We start from the raw sequence: 22,901 nt of genomic DNA on the forward strand, positions 1-22,901 counted from the left end.
TCAAGGCTTGAGAAACTATCAAATTGGAATCCCCGAAAACCTTGAGGACTTTTACTTCTTTTTCTAGGGCTGCTTCTAACCCCTTTATGCAAGCTTCATACTCGGCTTCATTGTTGGTGCAGTTGAAATCTAACTTGACTGCGATTGGAACATATTCTCCACAGGGAGTTTTGAATACGACTCCAATCCCATTTCCATGGTAATTTGAAGCTCCATCGAAGTACATTTCCCAGACTTCACTTTCCAAGTTCAACAAGTCTTCATCAGGAAATTCTACCTCCGGCATTTGGTCTTCGACCGGTAATTCTGCTAATTGATCGGCTAAGGCTCCACCTTTCACCGACTTCCGTTGCACAAACTTCAAATCATAAGCTGCGAGTACTGATACCCACTTAGCCATCTTACAATCAAGAACCGGCCTCTCCATAAGGAATTTCAAGGGGTTCGATTCAGAAATAACGCTTGTGGTGTAAGATGAAAGATAGTGCTGTAGCTTTGTACAGGCCCATACTAGAGCCAAACACAGCTTTTCTATCTTATTGTATTTCAATTCGTAGTCTAGCATTCTTTTGCTGAGGTAATACACGGCATTTTCTACCCTTGTATCTTCTGCTTGTTGAGCTAGCATTGCACCCATCGCTTCTTCTGTCACTGATAAGTACAGCAGCAAAGGCTTTCCTAGCCTTGGTGGCTGTAAAACTGGTGGGGATAACAGATACTGTTTGACTTGGTCGAAAGCTTTCTGACAATCCTCATTCCATTTGACGGCCACTCCTTTTCTGAGCAATTTGAAAATCGGTCCACAAGTATCGGCCAATTGGTTGATGAATCGGCTGATGTACTGTAGCCTTCCTAAGAAACCCCGAACTTCTTTTTTCCGTCCTTGGTGCTGGCATTCCCAAAATGGCTTTGGCTTTTGAAGGGTCAATCTCTATGCCCTTCTGGCTGACCATATGCCCTAGAAATACACCGGATGTAGCTCCGAATAGGCATTTTGCCGGGTTGAGCTTCAAATTGTACTTTCGAAGTCTAAGGAAGAACTTCTCAAGTGCGGTTGCATGTTTGTCAGCTGTTTTTGACTTAATGACCATATCGTCGACATACACTTCTACTTCTTTGTGAATCATGTCATGGAAGATGGTCGTTGCCATTCTTTGATAGGTTGCCCCGGCATTTTTGAGCCCAAAAGGCATGACCCTGTAGCAGTAGGTTCCCCATTCCGTGATGAATGCCGTCTTCTCTTTGTCTGGAAAATGCATCATTATTTGGTTATATCCAACAGCAAGATCGGTCAAGGAGACCATCTCGTGTCCCGCCATTCGGTCTACCAACAAGTCAATATGCGGCAGGGGGAAGTCGTCCTTCGGACATGCTTTATTCAAATCCCGGTAGTCTACACACATTCTGACTTTGCCATCTTTCTTCGGCACCGGTACAATGTTTGCTAACCATGTCGGGTAGGCAATGGGTTCTATGAACCTGTTCTCCAGTTGCTTGGCTACTTCCTCCTTGATTTTCAAGGACCATTCTGTCTTCAGCCTTCTTAGCTTCTGTTTTACTGGCTTAGTCTCAGGGTATACTGGAATCTTGTGCACCACTATTGCCGGGTCAATTCCCGTGATGTCACTTGCCTTCCACAAACTTCTTTAAGCATTCATTGATCTGTTCCCTGTTCACACAGTCAGATGCAATGTATGTATGTTCATTTTCTTCTTTGCCAATTATTATTTTTTTTTTCATTTTTTATTTCATTTATTTCTTTTTCATTATTTTTGCTTGGAAATGCTTGGAAAGATAGACACGCGGGGTAGTCAAGAATTTGCAAGCCTTTATTGATTATGAGAGAATTGTCTTCAAAAGTTACATCGAATTTGAAATCTGGATCTTCTAGATCCGACACTAACGACTCAGAACTGGAACTGGACTCTGACTCGGTTTTAGACTCGGGGTCAGACTCAGACTCAGTACAGGACTTGATTACAGACTCTGACTCTAGGTTTGACTCGGGAGGGGGTTCATTAGCAGCGTGTTCCTCCTCGGCGTACCAGTTGGTGAAAGGTCCTTCGTTCGGCTTGATCAGGCTCGGCAGGTCTTGATCCCCATTATTTCCTGTGATAACCGCAACCTCATCAAAGAGACTAGGCTGCATAAAGTCTTCTACTTCCAGTTCAGTTATTGCTTCAACTTCTTCAGATAAGCCATTTAGGTCCAGGCCACGGATGTCACTCACTTTTAGGAATAGCTCGAAAGGATCGATCAATTCCTTGGTCAGAAACAATAGCATTTACCCCGTGATTTGGTAAGGGATTAGTGCTAATGTTCGGCTTCCTTCTTGGGATGATTGAACCGTTGTCTACCAGGTCTTGGATGCGGTTCTTAAGCGTCCAGCACGCTTCAGTCTTGTGCCCGTTACCCTGATGGTACTCACAGTATTCATCAGCTTTGTAGTTCCTTCGTAATGGGTTGGGTGGTGGCCTGTCTTCTAAAGGCTTGATGTAGTTTGCTTTGACAGCTTCTCGGAATACCAAAAGGATTGGCATACCGAGATCAGTATATATTCTTCTCGACTGACTGCCGTTTCTCACGTTTCCCACACGTAAAGGATCCATCGTGTGGGTGATGCTTGCCACTTCATGGACTTTGCTAGATTGGCTAGGTTTCTTGTATTTTGAGGTTCCCGGGTCTTCTTTCAGTTGCCCTATTTGGATTAAGTCTTCCACCTTAGTTGCAGTCGCAATGGGCGATTGGAACGTAGGCAAGTACTGTGTTTGAAGCTGTGACTGGTAGACAGGCAGTAAGTTCTTGATTATTATATCAACTTGTTCCTGTTCAGAGGGTCGGCTGATCATTTGGGTGACCTTGGCCCTTTTCCTCGTAAGGAACGAGGGAAAGGGTTCATTGTTTTTCTGTTTGGTGGTTTCTAGTTTTTCTCTTATTTTCTGAGCTTCCAGCTCAGAAGCAGTTCTGGAGGGCATGTCATCCAGGTTAGGGGTAGGGTTTGTTGGTTCAGCAGTAGGACCCTGATTGGAGGTAGCAGGTTCACTTCCCCCAGCGGAAGCCCCATTTCTATTACTATTACTCAATTCAGCTATCAGGATGGTCCTTTGGGCAGTCAATGCCTCATTCATTCTGGCCTCCATTTTGGCCTCCAGTCTGGCCTCCAGTTGTTCAATAAGGTTTTGGATATCGGCAAGTGATGCCATTGATGCAGGTGGGGTTGTTGAAGTTATAGGTGAAGCTGGTGTAACTGGTGAGGCTAGTGAAGCAGGTGATAGCACCGTAGGTGTGGCTGGCACTTGAACAGGGGGTACCTGTAAGCGTAAGGGTAATGGCATTAGGGTATAGTAGGCGGTATTGTGTGTCAGAGTAACTGATATGAGGTAGACCGACTCTTTGTCCAACTGTGCATGACTAACAGAATATCTTATGTGTTCTCCATGCGTTTACCCCAATACTTATGATATGTCGTGAATGCACACAACAACACATCATAATCTGTTTTGATGAGATGCTTCACATTATCGGGTGCATACAGTCCTAAAGGATAGGTTCTATAGGCTACGACACAAATAGAGAATCGGCTTATTAAGGGACCCTTTAACCTTGAGTATGGATATACCTAACCACATGTGAAACAAAGAGTTTCGCGTGGGTCCAACGGTACGCATACTCATGTGCCACCCCCAAAAGGATTAGGGATGGTTTGCGGTAACAGGGAGGACGCTTTGGCTGTCCGTCGACATAATCAAAGAGACCTGCCGATCAGCGCTACTTGCTATCCAGACTCAGAAGTTTGAACAGAAAGAGAAGAAATTCATTTGAAGTTCATTTTTTATGCAATGGAGAAAAGGATTCTCAATCGTGCAAATAAATCAACAAGTTTTAATGTTTTAATCACATTTTTCCATTAAGTCCGGATTTATCAAGTATTCTTAAGGAAAGAACACTTGATTCGTATTAGGGTACCCTGCAAAACAAAGCATAATAAAATAATACCTTAAAGAAAGGCCGGTTAGTTTTTCACAACAATTGTAGTCCACTTTTATGCAAAATGATTACATAATTTTCCCCAGCAGAGTCGCCAAACTGTGAACCCCTTCCCCAAATGTCATAGGCATGTGATGCATATGATGAATGAGAAGAAATACACGTGATGTGTGTGAGTCGCCACCTTGTTTAATTATTTCAGGGTAAACTAGGAAAAAACCCTATGTGACTCCAATTTTAATTAACCTAGTTGCTAGATTAATTATCCCAATGTTTAAGGCACAGTCTACGAACCCGAGGTGGATCCCGAGACTATGTCATGCTGATGAACTAACCGATGGATGAATGCTTTGCAAGGTGAATGATGAATTAATGAAATGTTTGAGTGATTTTGATGATTTCGACTTGCCACCCGGGGTGAAATCCCGAACGTGCCTACGTACTTCCGTTTGAATGGAAGATCAAAGTCAACGTAGTTCGATAGGCCTTCTTTGAAGGGCTTTGAATGGGTATGCTTAATGCATGAGTGTGTATGCTTTGTGCATGAGTGTGTATGCTTTGTGCATGAGTGTGTATGCTTTGTGCATGAGTGTGTGTATGCTTTGTGCATTTTGTTTAGGCATTTTGCCAAAAATTGATTGATTTAGGCATTTGTGCCAAAATGGTTCATTTAAACGATTTGTCGCTTAAAAGATTGATTTTAAGGCATTTTGCCAAAAATGTCGATTTTAAGCGATTTGTCGCTAAAATGGTTGATTTTACGGTTTTAAACCGAAAATGATTGATTTTGAGGCATTTTGCCAAAAATGTCGATTTTAAGCGATTTGTCGCTAAAATGGTTGATTTTACGGTTTTAAACCGAAAATGGTTGATTTTAGGCCTTTGGCCAAAAAGTATTATTTTAGGCAATTAGTTTGCCAAAATGTGCGATTTAGGCTTTAATGCCACGATTATCAATTAATCGGGCGTTCGAGCTTAATCACAATTTATTGTTGAAACGTGATTGATTAAGGCTTTTAGCCACAATTATTGATTAATTGGACTTAAGCCAGATTTATTCGAAATAAGGCGATTGAACCGTAGTTATTAATTAACTAGGCTCTTTAGCCAATATTGTCGGATTTAAGCTTAACTACCACAATTATTAATTAATCGGGCGTTAAGCTTAATCATGTTTGTTTTTATTAAAGCAGTTTATTTACCAAAAAAATAATGACGTGGATGCATTTATGCAATTGTAGAATTATTAAGAGTAGAAGAGAAATATGCATGAAGTGCTAAAATTAAATAGGCAGAGTTTTGTTTACATACCTGATTTAATCGACGACCGCTTCTTAACTCCCGATTAAGCTCCTCGCTTAGGAAATATTAATTAATTTTAATTTGTTTAATTTTAATGTCCAAATATCACAATAAAAATGCAATAAAAAATTAAATTAAATGCAAAAAGCGGTAAAGAAAATGCAAGGAGCGTGAGAGGGAGAAGGATTCGTCCGTCAAAACGGACAAGGTGTGCCAAAAACAGCCTGAAAATGGCCTATTTATAGGCCATTTTCGGGTCCCGGGCGGTAGCTGCCGCCTGGCATGGCGGTAGCCACCGCTCAAAAATCTGGGCGGTAGCTGCCGCCAGGCTCGGCGGTACGTACCGCCCTGTCGGTGGGGCGACAGGCCTCGCCCGCGCAGGGCGAGAGGCCTCGCCCGCGCGCGGCGCGAGGGGCCTCGCCCGCGCGGGGCGAGAGGCCTCGCCCGCGCGCGGCGCGAGGGACCTCGCCCGCGCGCGGCGCGAGGGACCTCGCCCGCGCGGGGCGAGAGGCCTCGCCCGCGCGCGGCGCGGGAGGCCTCGTCCGCGCGGGGCGAGAGGCCTCGCCCGCGCTGGGCGCCAGGCCCCGCCCGCGCTGGGCGCCAGGCCCCGCCCGCGCTTGGCGTGGGCTGGCGCCGCCGTGGCCGGTGTGGCCACCGTGCCTCGCTTCGGGAGCCTTTTTGGGAGTTTCGGACTTCCGAAAAATATTCCGGGACCTGTTCCGCGATCCTCGTAAAATTCCGGACGTTTCAAGTACCATATTGACATATTTCCGGTGAACTTCCGAAATGGCCTCCGGTCCGGCCGGACTGTTTACAGTCCGGGAAAATTGGCTCTTTGAGCCTTGTGAGTCAAATTTACTGTAGCAAATGCACTGTAGCACAATTAAATTTGCTGTAGCAAATTCATTGTAGCACAGTCAAATTTACTGTAGCAAAGTCAACCAACAGGCTTTTTGAGCCTCAAAATTTGAGTATTCACAAGGCAGAGGAAGGGTATTAAAACCCTAACTGGCTCTTATCCATTAAGCCCAATAACCATCATCTTGGGCCACCTTAATTAGAACCAACCCTTTAATCACATGGCCACATACAGATTATTAAAATAATCTAACAATCTCCCACTTGGCCATGTGCATTTCTTGAGTCTATCATGTTTACCTTAATTTGAATTAAGATGATCGGATTATGGCGGTCACAAGTCATTGAACGACATGATTCCTTCCATATATCACAGACCACTTCAATTCATAAAACTTTAGTGGAGAAACTATTCAACAATCAATATATTGTTACAATCAACTGTTATTGTTATCTCACTCAAACCATTATTGTATACATCTATAATGTGGATAACACATAAATAAGCAAAACACATCTTTAATTGAATTCCCAAGTGTCACAATAATATGAGCAAAACAACCATATGTATATATATATACAAGTTTAAGCATCATGCTAACAAGGACTTATCTATAATGCCCATCCTATCAACATGGCCAGTGAAGATTTTGGGCGGTAAGCCTTTAGTTAGCGAATCCGCTATCATCAGATCAGTACCGATATGCTCAATTGACACTTTGTGGTTTTGCACTTCTTCTTTCACAGATAGGTATTTTAAATCCATGTGTTTTGCACCCTTAGAGTACCTATCATTCTTAGAGAAGAAGACAGCTGCAGAATTATCACAGTAGATTCTCAACGGTCTAGCTATACTGTCGACAATGCCTAGACCTGAGACAAAGTTCCGCAACCACAATGCATGAATAGTGGCCTCAAAGCATGCCACAAATTCAGCCTCCATAGTGGAGGTAGCAATGACAGACTGCTTTCCACTTTTCCATGATACTGCTCCTCCAGCTAGAAGAAACAAGTAGCCAAATGTAGACTTTCTCGAATCTACACAACCTGCATAGTCTGAATCCGAGTATCCCACCACTTCTAGATGGTTGGACTTTCTATAAGTGAGTATATGATCCCTAGTGCCTTGTAAATATCTAAGTACTTTCTTTGCAGCTTTCCAATGGTCCATCCCGGGATTACTTTGATATCGCCCTAACATTCTTACGACGAAACTAATATCCGGTCGAGTACATCTCTGAACATACATTAAGCTCCCAACCACTAATGCATATGGAATAGACTCCATCTCTTTACGTTCCAAATCATTTTTAGGACATTGCATTTTGCTGAACCTATCTCCTTTCTGAATTGGAACTATTCCTGCGGAGCATCTTTCCATTCTGAATCTCTCTAATACCTTATCAATGTAAGCTCTTTGAGACAATCCTAACAGTCCTTGTGATCTATCACGGAATATTTCTATTCCAATCACAAAGGATGCCTCTCCCATATCTTTCATTTCAAAGTTCTTAGAGAGAAAACCCTTTACATCATGTAACAACCCAACATCATTCGCAGCAAGAAGAATGTCATCAACATATAGGACTAACATAATGAGCTTGCTCCCACTGACCTTCATATAAATACACCGATCAACAGTGTTTTCTATAAAATCATATGAAGTGATGGTATTATTGAACTTAAGATACCATTGATGGGAAGCTTGCTTCAGTCCATATATTAACTTCTTTAACTTACACACCAAATTTTCTGGTTGGTCCATATATACTTCCTCCTCTAAGTCACCATTAAGAAAGGCTGTCTTTACATCTATTTGGTGAAGCTTTAGATCATAATGAGCCACCAAAGCCAAAATAATTCTTAAAGAGTCCTTTTTGGAAACTGGAGAAAAGGTCTCTTTATAATCAATGCCATCCTTCTGAGTGTAACCTTTAGCAACAAGTCTGGCCTTATATCTTTCAATGTTGCCCTTAGAGTCCCGTTTGGTCTTAAAAACCCATTTACAACCAACTTGTTTTGACCCCTCAGGCAACTCGACTAAATCCCAGACTTGATTGTCACTCATTGATTGCATTTCTTCCTTCATGGCATTAAACCACTTTTCAGAATTATCACATTCCATGGCTTTCTGGAAAGAGACTGGATCCTTATCAATGCTCAATTCACATTCATTCTCAAGTGAGTAAACCACATAATCACTAGAAATAGCTGGCCTTCTTTGCCTTTATGACCTTCGTAATGCTATTTCTTGTGAAACCACTTGATCATTCGTGAATTGTTCATTATTTGCTGGTTCATCATTTATATGGTCATTTTGTGGGTTCAGAATGTTGTTTTGTTGTTCAACCATGTTGTTAAACCGTGATACAACAAGTGGAACAACAACCGAAGAAGAGACATTAGGAAAATCCATCTGAGTTGGATTTTCAATCTGAATCTCTTGCACATTCACCTTACGTGGTTCACTGCTCCCACTAATTTGGCCATTTTCAATAAACCGAGCATTACCAGACTCAACAATTCTGGTATTATGGTTAGGACAATAAAATCTGTACCCTTTTGACTTTTCAGGATATCTTATGAAAAATCCACTAACCGTTCTAGCATCAAGCTTCTTTTCATGTGGATTATATATCCTTACTTCCGCTGGGCAACCCCAAATATGAAGATGCCTCAGACTAGATTTCCTTCCCGTCCACAGTTCATAAGGAGTCTTAGGAACTGCCTTACTAGGAACCCTATTAAGTAAATATGCAGCAGTCTTTAATGCATGCATCCATAATGATAAAGGAATAGTACAATTATTCAGCATACTCCTAACCATTTCCATAAGAGTACGATTACGCCTTTCAACTACACCATTCTGTTGAGGTGTACCTGGCATTGTGTATTGCGCACAAATACCACAACTTTCAAGGAACTTTGCAAATGGACCTGGACATTGTCCATTTTCATTAAATTTACCATAATATTCACCACCTCTATCAGATCTCACCACTTTAACCTTTCTATTTAACTGCCTTTCTACCTCATTAATGAATATCTCAAGGATATCCACTGATTGAGTCTTTTTATGCAGTAAATATACATAACCGTACCGTGAGAAATCATCGATAAAGGTAATAAAATATTTTTCACCACCCTAAGAGGGGACATCAAAAGGGCCACATATATCAGTGTGTATAAGTTCAAGCAATTCACTGCTTCTTGTGGCTGGAGTCTTTAATGTGTGTTTAGTTTGCTTACCTTTAATGCAATCTATACACACGTTCCAGTCAGTGAAATCCAATTGAGGTAAGATTCCACCTTTCACTAACCTCAAAATCCTTTCTTTGGATATGTGACCTAACCTTTGATGCCACAAGAAAGCAGAACATTCATTATGTGCACTACGTTTAATACCTATATTGTGTTCAACATTAAACAGGGATTCAAAAAATTCAGCATCAAGATTAAAACGATACAAACTATCAATCAAAGTACCAGAACCATAATAGTACTTAAGTTTGTATAATGAAAAAACACCATTACAAATCTTAAAACTGAAACCAACATTATCCAACCTCCCTACAGAAACTAGATTTCTAGCACATTCAGGAACATAGAGACACTTTTCAAGATCCAGATAACAACCAGTGTCCAGGATCAATCTATAAGTCCCAATTCCTTCTATTCATGCCTTCATTCTATTTCCCATGAATAGGAACCTTTCAGGTTCGTTTATGGGTTGGATCGAAAGAAATCCTTGTATAATATGAGACACATGAGTAGTTGCACCAGAATCTAACCACCAGGTATTATTAGGCACTTCAATAAGATTTGATTCAAAACATACTGAAACATAAAGTATACCTTTCTTTTCAAACCAAATCTTCCTTTTAGGACAGTCCTTCTTGAAGTGACCATTCTTCCCACAGAAGTAGCACTTCAATTCCTTACAGATTTGGCCCTCATTAACCTTCATTGGGGCACTGTCCCTTTTCTTGCCTTTTTTCCCTAATTTGTTGTTGCTGCTACTAGCTCCATTATGAAATGTGAGATTGATGGAGTGTTCCTTCAATTTCTTTAATCTCCCTTCCTCTTGTATCAACATGGCCTTGATTTCCTGAATGTTCCATTTTTCCTTAAGGGTGTTGTAATTCACCTGGAACTGACCAAACTCAAGAGGAAGTGAGTTAATAATAAATTGAACTAAAAAGGATTCACTCACATCCATTCCCATTGATTTCAGTTTGGCTGCCAAATTCTGCATGCCAGTCACATGATCATGAATGGATTATGACCAATCAAACTTCTTGGTCGTCAGCTCACTCATCAAGGATCCTACGATGGACTTGTCAGCTATGTCCGATGGGGAGTATTCCTTAATTTTCAGCATGTACTCTCTAGCATTGTCTGTTCTGGGCATTGATGGCTTAACATTTTCAGCCATTGTCATCCTCATTAAGTTCAAGCTCAGCCTGTTTGACCACTCCCAAGCCTCATAATGGGACTTGTCAGCTTCAGTGCTGGTCTCTGTAATGGCTGCTGGCTTTTCAGAGACTAATGCCAAATCCAAGTCCAGAACTCCTAACTGATAATGGATTTGTTCAGACCAATCAACATAGTTCAATCCATTGAACTTAATCAACCCAGTGCCCATAGCAAACATATTAAAAGAAGCTGCAACATTACACATATACTCATACATTAATGCTTTGAGTAAATATAAAATGGATTCAAACCAATAGCAACTTTAATTATGCATCTAGATTCACTTTTGGGTAATATTTAAATGCATAGCTTTAATCATTAATGATGCCAAGAAGAAAAATACTTTAATAGACTTTCATTGTGGAGCAACTTGCGAGCCTTTATGCAAGTCAAAGAGAAGCACGCCCGTGTTTCATCACAGCACGCCCGTGCTCCTTTCTGGAATCCAGTTACTTTTTTTTTTATTCCATTCAACTATTCAATAATGCTCCATACAATATGCATGTTATCTTTGGATATACATTCATATTAATTCGTACAATGATAAGTCTCTTTAATGCCATTAATTATAATTAATGGTCTACCTTTGGGTAACCTAACAAATTATAATCAACGAGTTCAATTGTTCAATTTTCACTTTCATGTCATATAACGGCATCACACAAATATGAACAATTGAAAACTGCATAATCAATGTCTAAAACAATCCAAACAAGGCCACTTTGGTGACTAATAAGTTTTTCATTCATTAAACATTGATTTATGCAAAAATTTTATGAGATTAAATTAATATCTCAAAACTTTAACGACAGAACCCAATAATATGTCATAACCATTCTCTATAAATAATAACAAAATAATTTATAAAGCATAAAGAAAACAAACAGTTTTCAAATTTCTATAATTTTGGCTTCGCTTATACCATATAAATCAATTTCACCATATGAAATTAATTTTCATTAATTAAGCCAAACAAAACGCTATCATACAAATCTAGAACAAGTACAGGCTCTGATACCACATGTTGAATAAACTTTAATATAGCCCAGATCTATTGTTCATAGAATTTGTTTGACAAGAATATACAATAATCGGAAGCGTACCTTGATCCATAATGGCAGATCTATGTTATGGGTTACCTCGTTGGGACAATTCGATTCTCACCGTAACAGCAGATCTACGTTTCTTCACTCTGACCTTTTGTCCGTAAGTGCTTTCTTAATGGTCAGAGAATAATCAACAGCTGCGGGAGTTTCTTTTTATGAGCTCTCTCGAACAAACTATTTCCGTATGTGTTTGAGGGAGCCGTCACACTCTCTTGTTTCTGTGCTAACCTTAATCTGTTGATTCCTTTATCTTTTATAAGGCAGAGGAAGGGTATTAAAACCCTAACTGGCTCTTATCCATTAAACCCAATAACCATCATCTTGGGCCACCTTAATTAGAACCAGCCCTTTAATCACATGGGCCACATACAGATTATTAAAATAATCTAACAATATATATATATATATATATATATATATATATATATATATATATATATATATAAACCAACAATGAGAAATAGCAGCATTTAAACTCACATTCAACTGTGCTAACACAATCAATATACTTGATAACAAAGGAATGAAATAAAATCGAGTTCATATGCTAATAACTTTAGTATATTTGAAATTTAAATTCTGCCAAATCTCTTCCTACATTCCTAAATACTTGTGAAAATGAATGCCAAAAGATGATGATGAATCAAATAATCCTAGCATCCATGTCAGAAGATGGTAATGAATTAAACAGTCTTTGCATCTTCAACTGCAATAGAGATCCTGTACATGATCTGATTCGTACTAGTAAATTAACAAATTCGGTTATCCAACTTATGTTAACAAATGAAACAGAAAAACAAAGATTTAATTGAATGGAAATAATTGAATAAATAGGTGAGTGCTTGTGTGTAAGTTAATATAATCAAAAATAGATTATTAGAAAATAAAAATTGCAAAAGAAATAAACATTAATAAGTAAAAATAAACTTAAATAGTATGTTACAATTTAATTGCTACATATTCATGGAAAAAAAATTAATATATACAAATAATATTATAAAAACTGAACAAAAAGTAAAATGATTAAAGTTAATTAAACTCAGGCTAGTTGTATCGAAACAAAGAACTTAGTGGAAAAGAAAGAAACAATGACAAAGACAAGAATATAATGTTAAATTCAAAAAAAGATGTCAAAGCATCCAAGCAAAAGCCACTATGTTTTTGACTTATATATAAATGTTTTTAGGGTAAACAAATATCAAGATAAACATGTCAAAGGAATACTCACCATTAATCATTTGTTCTTTTTGTTTGTGGAATTGATATGCATAGATAATAGATTTGTAAATAATTGAAAAAAATAAATAAAATATATCATGTTAGCCCAAATCACATCCGACAAAGTGCAAACTCCATAAACTCAAACTTAAATCAAGGATCAAAAACATTAACAACATAAATGAGTTTGTTCATTTTATTAGGATCCCCAATATTTATCAAATTTAGCTTTCATTCTATCACCCATAATTTGCACTTCCAAATCGTCACTCCCTTGGCATTCCTGTAATAAACAATCAATTCCATGAATTTCATGAAAGGATGTATTATAATGTGACATACAATGAGCCTGAAATTCACAATGTAAGATCATGAAAACATCCTAACAATTCTACCATTCTCCTTACATTTGCCTAATCCAAGTTGGATGGTGCCCCACCTATATCCATAAGATCAATGGTCAAAGATGGATCTTGATTCTCAAATCTCTCAAACACTGCTTTAAATTTTTGTGCGGCATTTAGCATCAAATAAGTAGAGTTCCACCTAGTTGACACATCTAAACACAAAAACTCTTACTTCCAATCTTCTCTACCAGACAACATTCCTTAAATTTCTTCAATCTAGTAGGAGATCGCCTCACATATCTTACTTCTTCTCGAACCTTTTTCACAAAATCATTCACTTCTTTCAATCCATCAACCATAACTAAGTTAATTATATGTGTAATACACCAAATGTGGGTGTATTTGCCATTTGTAATGCTAGACCCTTAATAGGTGTTATTTTTATATTTTTTTAATAAAGTTTTTATTAGGATTTTTAATATTTTTAATTAGTTTTGTTTTCGTTTTATTTATATTTTTCAACAAATCTTCCTTGAATCATATTTCACTTGATTTTGAGAAATTTTATAGGATTTTTATAAGAAACCAGCCAAAAATGCAAGAAATGCTCAATTGTTAAAGACTTCCAGCAAGTAGCACACCCAGGGCGTGCTACCCAGCACCCCCGTGCTATTCTGCAAAGTTCAACTTGGGCCAAGATTTCAAACTAAGCTCTTACTGCTTACATGGATCTACATAAAGATATTATGGGATGTGCCTTATTAAAGCTGGAGTCTTATTTACACGTACGTTAGGAGAGTCCTAATTAGGAAGAATTACAAAGCATAAACATTTTTCTATCTCCAAAAGATTTCTTCCTCAATAAAGATTCACTTTCCAAAATGAATTCGAAGATATTCCAAAAAGTCTATATAAAGAGAGAGACTAGCCATAATCGAGGGACATTCATTGTATATTCCATCTTTTGTTCTATTGTTCTCTAATCTATTTAGTCTCTCTCTCTTGAAGACTTCAAGTATTCAAGTTGGCATTGAGATTCAAGGAAGCCTTTTGAGCCAATCGTTGACTAGTTTTTATTTCCAAACTCTTTTCTTGTTTATTATTCATTATGGGATTATTTACAAGTTTAATTGAGTTTAATTTATTTATCATGTTGAATTAAATCTTTTTACTAGGCATGTAATATAACTTAAATTTAACTCCAATTTATAATATTAGATCTGATTTTCTTTATTCACTAAATTTATTATTGATCTTCATGTTTATAGGCAGAGTTTCTCCTCTTGATTGATTTATTTCATTAATCATTGTCGAGAGAAGGGTTTTTGATATGAACAAGGTAATAAATTTCATTGGAATAACGACTTGATGCGAGAGCTAGATAGCTTGACTCGTGGGAGGTTTTCATAAAATTAAAAGCCTTAATTTACGAATTCTTGAATAATCATAGAACTTAATGATTTAATCTATATTTGGTTGTGCCATTATTGAATTGAGTTAAAGTAGCTAATAAAACATTGAGAGAGTTTATTAGTGATTTTAGGATTACTTCTCCTTCTTAAATAATTAAAATTGATTATCAAACTAATAGGATGAATTCGATAGAATTAAGTGAAGTCAAAATCCTTAGTAACCTTTAACCTTTGATTTCTTTTCAACAATTACTTGGTTGCTTTCTTATTCATTACTCTATTTTAGTTTCTTTTACTTTAACAATTATTCTTCTTATTGTCATTCAGATAATAGTAGGTGAACATAATTTTAGTACTTGGTATACAATACTCGTGGGAACAATAATCTACTCACTCTTTATTACTTGTTTGTGATTTTGTACACTTGCGAAAAAGTTTGTCAAGTTTTTTGCGCCGTTGCCGGGGATTGACCTTACCAATATCAATTAATCTATTATTAATTTAGACATCTTTTTATTTCATTTTTTTGTGTATATTATTTGTAGTTTTTCTTTGTTTTTATTGATTTTTATTTTCATTATTTTCTTGCGAAATATTTTGAGATGTTTCATTGACAAGCAGTCACATATTTTAGTCAACAACACGCTGAACCATTTTATACCGCATGGAAAAGATTTAATGAATTATTGGAGGGATTTTCTTATCATAATTTTACAAATAAATACTCTCTTACATATTTTAATTTGGATTAGATGAATAAACAAGAAGTTGGATAGATAGTAGAATTTCGGCAACCGGTATTCACCTTCCAGAAAGTAACTATGAAGATGTATTTCACATATTAAATGATATGGCGGATTTTGACTACCATTGGCATTGGGATCCTTCACTGCAGGATTGAAATCACCAATACCCTCAAATTTAGAGGATGAAGAGAAGAAGAAGAAGAATTTAGAGGATTTGATCACTGCCCTTACTAAATTCCACATGGAATTCATGAATGAAACTCAGGAGAATCATAGGGTCCAACAAGTGGAATTCATGAATGAAACTCAGGAAAAACATAGGGTCCAACAAGTGGCAATCAAAAATTTAGAGGTACAAGCAGCGCAATTGACAGCCATAGTAGCTAATAAACCTCAAGAGGAGGAATGCAAGTTAGATTATGAGGACACTTCATGGGAAGTTGTACCTTTTGAAGAAGTAAGCCTACATGTGAAGAGTACAACTCCTTTGAAGGCCGATTAAATCTAAATTTCATATTTTCAGACATGACTATTAATGACAATGAAGAAAGTGAGGTACCACTGGAAGGGGCATTGGGTGAGATTTTAAATAGAGACAAACGGAAAAAATATTGATGGATGAGGAAATAATTGAGACTATTGATTTGAGCTCATCAATGGTTTTTATACATACACTATCAGAAGATCTTTTCTTTCCATTGTTGCCACCACCGACAAATTGTAATCTCCATGACCTAGAAAAGTTCTTTCCCCAAGTTCATTATTGGAAGCCATGTGTTATTGACAAGACAAGCATAATCTTTTCTAAACTAGCCAATCTTGAGGGCGTTTAAATCAAGACTCATGTGATGTTACATGATATATATTACGAGTGAAAACCGTTATTTGATGAATTTCTCAAAACTCGAGCTTAAAGACTTAAAAGAAAGCGCGAAATGGGAGGCGACCCATATTGCTTTACCTTTTTGGTTTTAAAATTTCAGTTTTTTTTTTCTTTTTTTTTGTGTTTTATAGAATTGAGTTAGAAAATTTAAAACTTTTATTTTTAAGTTTGCCTTTTAATAACCCCAACTCAACCAAATATTTACAGGTGAAAGAGGCTAAATTCAAAATTGCATGGATTAGATGTACTAATGAACACGCATGTGCTAATTTTTTTTCTCATCTTAAGAATGAAAAATCGGGACTTTCAGTGGATAGCACGGTTAGGCCGTGCTAGAAAGCATGGCTGCCAACTAAAACGAATTAAAATTTTTACAATACCCAGAGAAAAGCACGGACTCGGTGTGCCCAAATGCACGACCGTGTCGACGCACTTCATCCGTTGAATAAGCAACACAGTTTTGACCGTGTTATGTTGGGTTCACCGTGTTTTCATTCTCCATACCATGTTAGGACCAATGAGCCCATGCATTAATGACACTCATGGTTTCACTTTCTTTTTGCTCATGAATGATTCTGTGCATAGTGCATTCACCGTCCTCGTAATTTGATGTATAATAACTTGCATGTGTTTTGTCTTTTTGTTGTTATTTATCTTTTATTATTATTATTATTATTATTATTATTATTTTGTTGTCTTTTCGTTTATGTTCTATGTTATATTTTTTTTTCTCTTTTCTTATTATTTATTTTGTTTTGTTTTATTTCTTTCGTATTGATATTGTCTTTTGATTTAGTTCTAACTTTTAGTTTTTTATTTTTTTTTTAAAAAACATAATATAGAACAATGTATTATGTCTTTTTATTTTTTATTTTGTTATTTTTAATATTTTTTTATTATGTATTGTAATTCTTTCCAACTTTCAGAATTTAGCGATTAGAACCAATGCATTTTCTTCCATGGATTTTATTGTATTTTTCAATACAATGGTGGTAAGGTGTTTTTCATTCTAATTTAATTTTTGCAAATTGTGTTGATAATATATGATAATTTTAGAGAATTGATTTTATTTTTGTACATATTGGGGACCATATGCTAGATTAAGTCGGGGAAGGAAAATTTTAGTTAAAATTGTAAATTTTTTATTATCTTTTTGTGTTTCTTTATGAGCTTAATATGGTTGAAATAATTATATGCAAGCTTGAACATTATCATAATTTATTAACTTGTGATGAATTTAGTTGTTTTTCAAAACTAGTTGCTTTTGAGCTTAAATTTTAATTTTTGACTTAACATGATTCTTTGGCTTAACTATTTATTTTTAAGGTCATGAACACCAATTTTTGTGATTTTCATGGTATATATGTATGTTTTAATCAAAATTTATTTAACCTTGGCATTCATAGAACAAATTAGAACTCCCTTTGAGGCAAAATTTCAAATACTTACATTTAGAAAGAAATGATTTAGGCATTCTTTATTGAACTTCATATTTAGTCTAGGCCGCCCTAAGTTAAATTATGACATTTGTAACCAATTTGAGGCTTATATCTAAATTTTATTGTTTACCTTTGTTTAACCTAGCCATTAAACCAAGTTCAAATCCTTACCTTAAGTACAAGAATGTATAATTATGAGGTTTAGCTACATTAAAATATATATAAAAAAGAATAAAAAAGAGAGTTAATTCATTAATGCTAGCAATCAAAGAGAAAGAAAAAAAAAAAAAAAGAGAGAAGATCACCTCATAAAATAAAAAGTAATCAAAATTCAAGTTTGGAGAATTATAGCGAGGAAGTTGTTATGAAAATATTAATATTAAAAAGAATAATCCTTGCAAATGGTCTCTAATATTATGCTAGTAAATTATTCCATACTAATCTCTCTTCTAAAAAAAAAAAAAAACATTTGATGCAATGAAAATCTTGAGATTATGCATTCTTTGTGCTTTTTGTCTATACTTTTATCATTTCCCTTGTTTAGCTAAATTATATCCCTAAAACCCATTACAGCCTAATTAAAGACCTTTTCATCTTTTTAATTGTATGCATATCGATTGTGAAGAAGGGATGAGTAATTTTGCCTATGAGAATGTTGAAGTTTATAATTAGCATCATCTTATTTAAAGGTTAATAATTGTTGTAAAATTCATATTCTATTTATCATAACTTGAACAATTATTGGTGTTGAAGACTTGATTAACTCATGTTTAAATTAAAGAATGTATTTTGTTGAAAATTGAATTTTTGCAAGAAAATAATTAATATAGAAAACACTTGACTTATTCTCATGTTAATAATTTTTGGTATTTTTGAGATTGTGAATAACTGTTTCCAACCATATTAAGCTAGCTTTATTATTTGTTTAGTTTGTTATTTTTGTTTTAGTTTTATTGCTTGATGACAAACAATGATTTAAGTTTAGAGAATTTTGATAGGTGTTATTTTTATAGTATTCTTAATATAGTGTTTATTAGGATTTTTAGTATTTTTAATTACTTTAATTAGTTTTTATTTATGTTTTTCAATACAGCTTCCTTGAATCATATTTCACTTGATCTTGAGGAGTTTTGTAGGATTTTTATAGGAAACCAGCCAAAAATGCAAGAAAGGATCAATTGTCAAAGACTTTTAGCAACACCCAAGGCGTGCTTCCCAGCACCCCTGTGCTACTCTGCAGAGTTCAACTTGGGCTAAGATTCTAGACTAAGCTCGTGCTGCTTACATGGATCTGCATAACGATTTTGTGGGATGTGTCGTATTAAAGCTGTAGTCTTATTTACACGTTGGGAGAGTCCTAATTGAGAAGAATTATAAAGCATAAACAGTTTACTTAATTCCAAAAGATTTCTTCCTCAATAGAGATTCACTTTCCAAAATGAATTCGAAGATATTCCAGAAAGTCTATGTAAAAAGAGAGACTAGCCATAATCGAGGGACATTTATTGTATATTCCATCTTTTGTTCTATTGTTCTCTAGTTTATTTAGTCTCTCTCTTTTTAAGACTTCAAGTATTCAAGTTGGCATCAAGGTTCAAGGTTCAAGGAAGCCTTTTGAGCCAATCGTTGACTAGTTTTTATTTCTAAACTGTCTTCTTGTTTATTATTCATTATGGGATTATTTATAAGTTTAATTGAGTTTAATTTATTTATTATGTTGAATTAAATCTTTTTACTAGGGATGTAATATAACTTAAATTCAACTCCAATGTATAATATTAGATCTGATTTTCTTTATTCAAGTAAAATTAATTATTGATCTTAATGCTTATACGCAGAGTTTCTCCCCTGGATTGATTTATTTCATTAATCACTGTCGAAAGAAGGATTTTTGATATGAACAGGGTAATAAATTTCATGAGAATAATGACTTGATGCAAGAGCTAGATAGTTTGACTCATGGGAGGTTTCCATAAAATAAAAGGCCTTAATTTGTGGATTCCTGAATAATCATAGAACTTAATGATTTAATCTATGTTTGGTTGCAGCATTGAGGGATGGATAATTGAATTGGGTTAAAATAACTAATAAAACATCAAGAGAACTATTAACGATTTTAGGGTGATTTTTACTTCTTAAAAAATTAAAATTGATTATCAAACTAATAGGATAAATTGGATAGAATTAAGTAAAGTCAACCTAAAGTCAAAATCCCTAGTAACCTTTAACCCTTGATTTCTTTTCAACAATTACTTGCATGCTTTCTTATTCATTACTCTATTTTAACTTCTTTTACTTTTACAATTATTCTTCTTATTGTTGTTTAGATAATAGTAGGTTAATACGATTTTAGTACTTGGTATATAATCCTCATGGGAACGATACTCTACTCACTCTTTATCACTTGTTTGTGATTTCCTACACTTACGAACAGGGGCAAAACTAGGGTTTAAATTTAGGGGGCAAATATTTGCACATTCAAATTAGGGAGGCAAAATGGTGAAGGTGAATTGTAATTTGTTGAAAGGCTAGGGTTTGAGCCATGCTAAGGTAAGCTAATTTTTGAAATTTTTTTTGAGAGAAGGGGGCAATTTCCCACTCTCTCATCAACGTGGCTTTGCCCTTGCTTGCGAAAAAGCTATCAACCCCCAACTAAGTAATTTTCTTTTCAAATAACCAACATCAACATCATTTGAGCTAGCATTGTCAACAGTAATTGTAAGGATTTTATTAATCCCCGTTCAAGCAAACACGACTCAACTGCCATACCAATAGAATCACCTTTATGACAAGTAATTATACAAAAACTAATAATTCTTTTTGGCAACTTCCAATCACTATCAATATAATGAGAAGTAATACACATATAATTAATCATTTGCACTAAAGTCCATGTATCACAAGTTAGACATACTCTTAACACAGGATTTTCTAAAATAATTTTTCAATTTCAATTTCTCATCCAAGTATATCTGATAATAATCTCGAGTGACTGTTCATCTAGATGGAATGATAAACCTAGGTTGGGCAGTAGCCATGAACTCCTTAAACCCCTCATCTTCTACAAACTTAAATAGAAGTTCATCAATAATAATCATACGAGTTAATTTATCCACATTCTCATTTCCAACAATCCGTTGCAAAGATAATAATGTTTCACATGTGTCTACCTTATGTTCATTATATTTGCATGCAAACAAGTGATTTCTAAGTGAAGTTATGCCATTTTTTTTTTTTTTGGATCACAATAGAATTCTCTTTTGCAATAATTACACTTGCCTTTTTGCTTTCCCTCCGAATCCAGTAATTTAATGAAATGATCCCTCACTTTAGATCTTATCTTCATTGCCTTTCTCTTCATTTTGGTGGGTGCTTCAATTTTGATTGGTTGGTTTGGTGTAGTTCCCATAGGTTTTATGTCTGCTATCTAAAAGCAAAAATAGAAAATCAAAGAAGTATATAATCAATACAATTACATGCTTCATGTTGTAATAGTAATACTTAAAGGTTGCATTTGTAACATAAAGAACTAGTAATATAATCAATAACAATATATTAAATTTAAATATTTAGTAAAACTAGTACTAGGGACAAAATGTGGCCTTTACTAATATAATCAATATAATCAACGACAATATATTAAATTTGAATATTTAGTAATTTTCCTTTTATATTTATTGGGTTAATTACATTTGATTATTTATTTAGCCATGTGCAAAGTAATAACAAAACATATATAATCCATATATATTTCATGACAATGAAGATAAAAAAAAAAGGTACGTAAAATATAATTGAACCAATATTGACAAAATATCCTTTTCATGTAATAGATATATTCTATTTGTTGGTTTTATTCTTATCAAAGGCAGTGTAAGAACATGAAACAACAAATAACAAAACAAAACAAATAATGGAACTCTAGGAGAAGTTAAATTATTTAATAAAGAAAAATAAATAACAAAATAAAAGAAAAAAAAATAATAAAAATAAAACAAAACTATAAAAGCATAAGAAAAAAAAAAAGAAATACCAATTGTTTGTACTTGTCCAGTAGCCTAAGGGATTAGAGTTTGTCAGTTTGGAATAAGAAGAGTCATACACAAGAGAGAGGATACCGATTGTAGCGGTAATTGCTTGAATTGGACTAGGGTAGGAGAAGACGAAAAGTCGACTTTATGTGGATACATGAACTGAAGACGTGAAGAAACCTAAAAAAAATAAATATGTAAGGTTAAGTTTAGGTTCAAAAAAAGTTTAAAGTTTCGATTTTGTCAGCCTATTCGGGATTTGCTGCATACAACTGACCCAATTACCGAAACCCAAAATATATGCTTATATTCTATCGAACTTAACCAAATAACCCGAAAGCTGAATGAAATAAACCGAATTGGTTCAGTCTAGTTCGAAAATTTGGGTTAAACCATATAGTGCCCGCTCCTAGCATCTATTCTTGAATGTATTATGCATTCCCAATCCACATCTCAAGCATTCCAGCAGCATGATTATGCATTAAAAAATGGAAATCTTGTGGTGTCCAATAAAGAAGAAAATGGGCAAACAATTATATTAGAAGACACTGAGTCATGTCGCAAAACAGAAACAACCCATAGCAGAAGTGTACCAAATGCTTCTAAAGAAACAAACAAAGAAAACTTCCAAATAAAGACTCAAAAAATTCTCAAAGAATATAGAGAAACGAGCGACAATAATGACTATGGACTCAGAAATGATTCTCCATCATCAAAAAAGATATTGGAAGTATCTTTTCCTTCCAAATTTAAGATGCCCAAATTCCAGAATATGATGGCACAACTGATCCAAGGAGCCACCTTGCAGATATGAGAACAATAATGCATATTTAAACGACAACATATGTGTTATTATGCCGAGCATTCCCAACAACCTTGAAATGTCCTGCATAAGAGTGGTACCAAACACTTAGAACAGGATCAATCACATTCTTCGCACAATTGATTTTTGCCTTCAAAGCTCGATTTATCACCTGTATCCTGAGCAAGAAGATTTCTTTAGATCTTATTGATTTGAAAACAAATGAAGGTGAATCACTTAAGGATTATCTGAATAAATTCCAAAAGATGGCTATGCACATTGAAGATCCCAATG

The 22,901-nt window shown here is 35.4% G+C and overlaps 1 pseudogene across 1 annotated transcript; it reads right to left on the reverse strand.

The window, feature by feature from the left end:
- Positions 1-13,058: 13,058 nt before the first annotated feature.
- On the reverse strand, positions 13,059-22,484 carry LOC149496274 (zinc finger BED domain-containing protein RICESLEEPER 2-like; annotated as a pseudogene). Its single transcript, XR_016320872.1, has 3 exons — positions 21,808-22,484; positions 20,406-21,201; positions 13,059-13,711 (listed from the first exon to the last, which is right to left on the reverse strand). The product of XR_016320872.1 is annotated as a zinc finger BED domain-containing protein RICESLEEPER 2-like (transcript).
- Positions 22,485-22,901: the final 417 nt, after the last annotated feature.

Source organism: Jatropha curcas, chromosome 5, assembly GCF_041381405.1.
Source record: "Jatropha curcas cultivar XTBG-Jc1 chromosome 5, XTBG_Jcur_1.0, whole genome shotgun sequence".
In the NCBI taxonomy this organism is placed as follows: Eukaryota; Viridiplantae; Streptophyta; class Magnoliopsida; order Malpighiales; family Euphorbiaceae; genus Jatropha; species Jatropha curcas.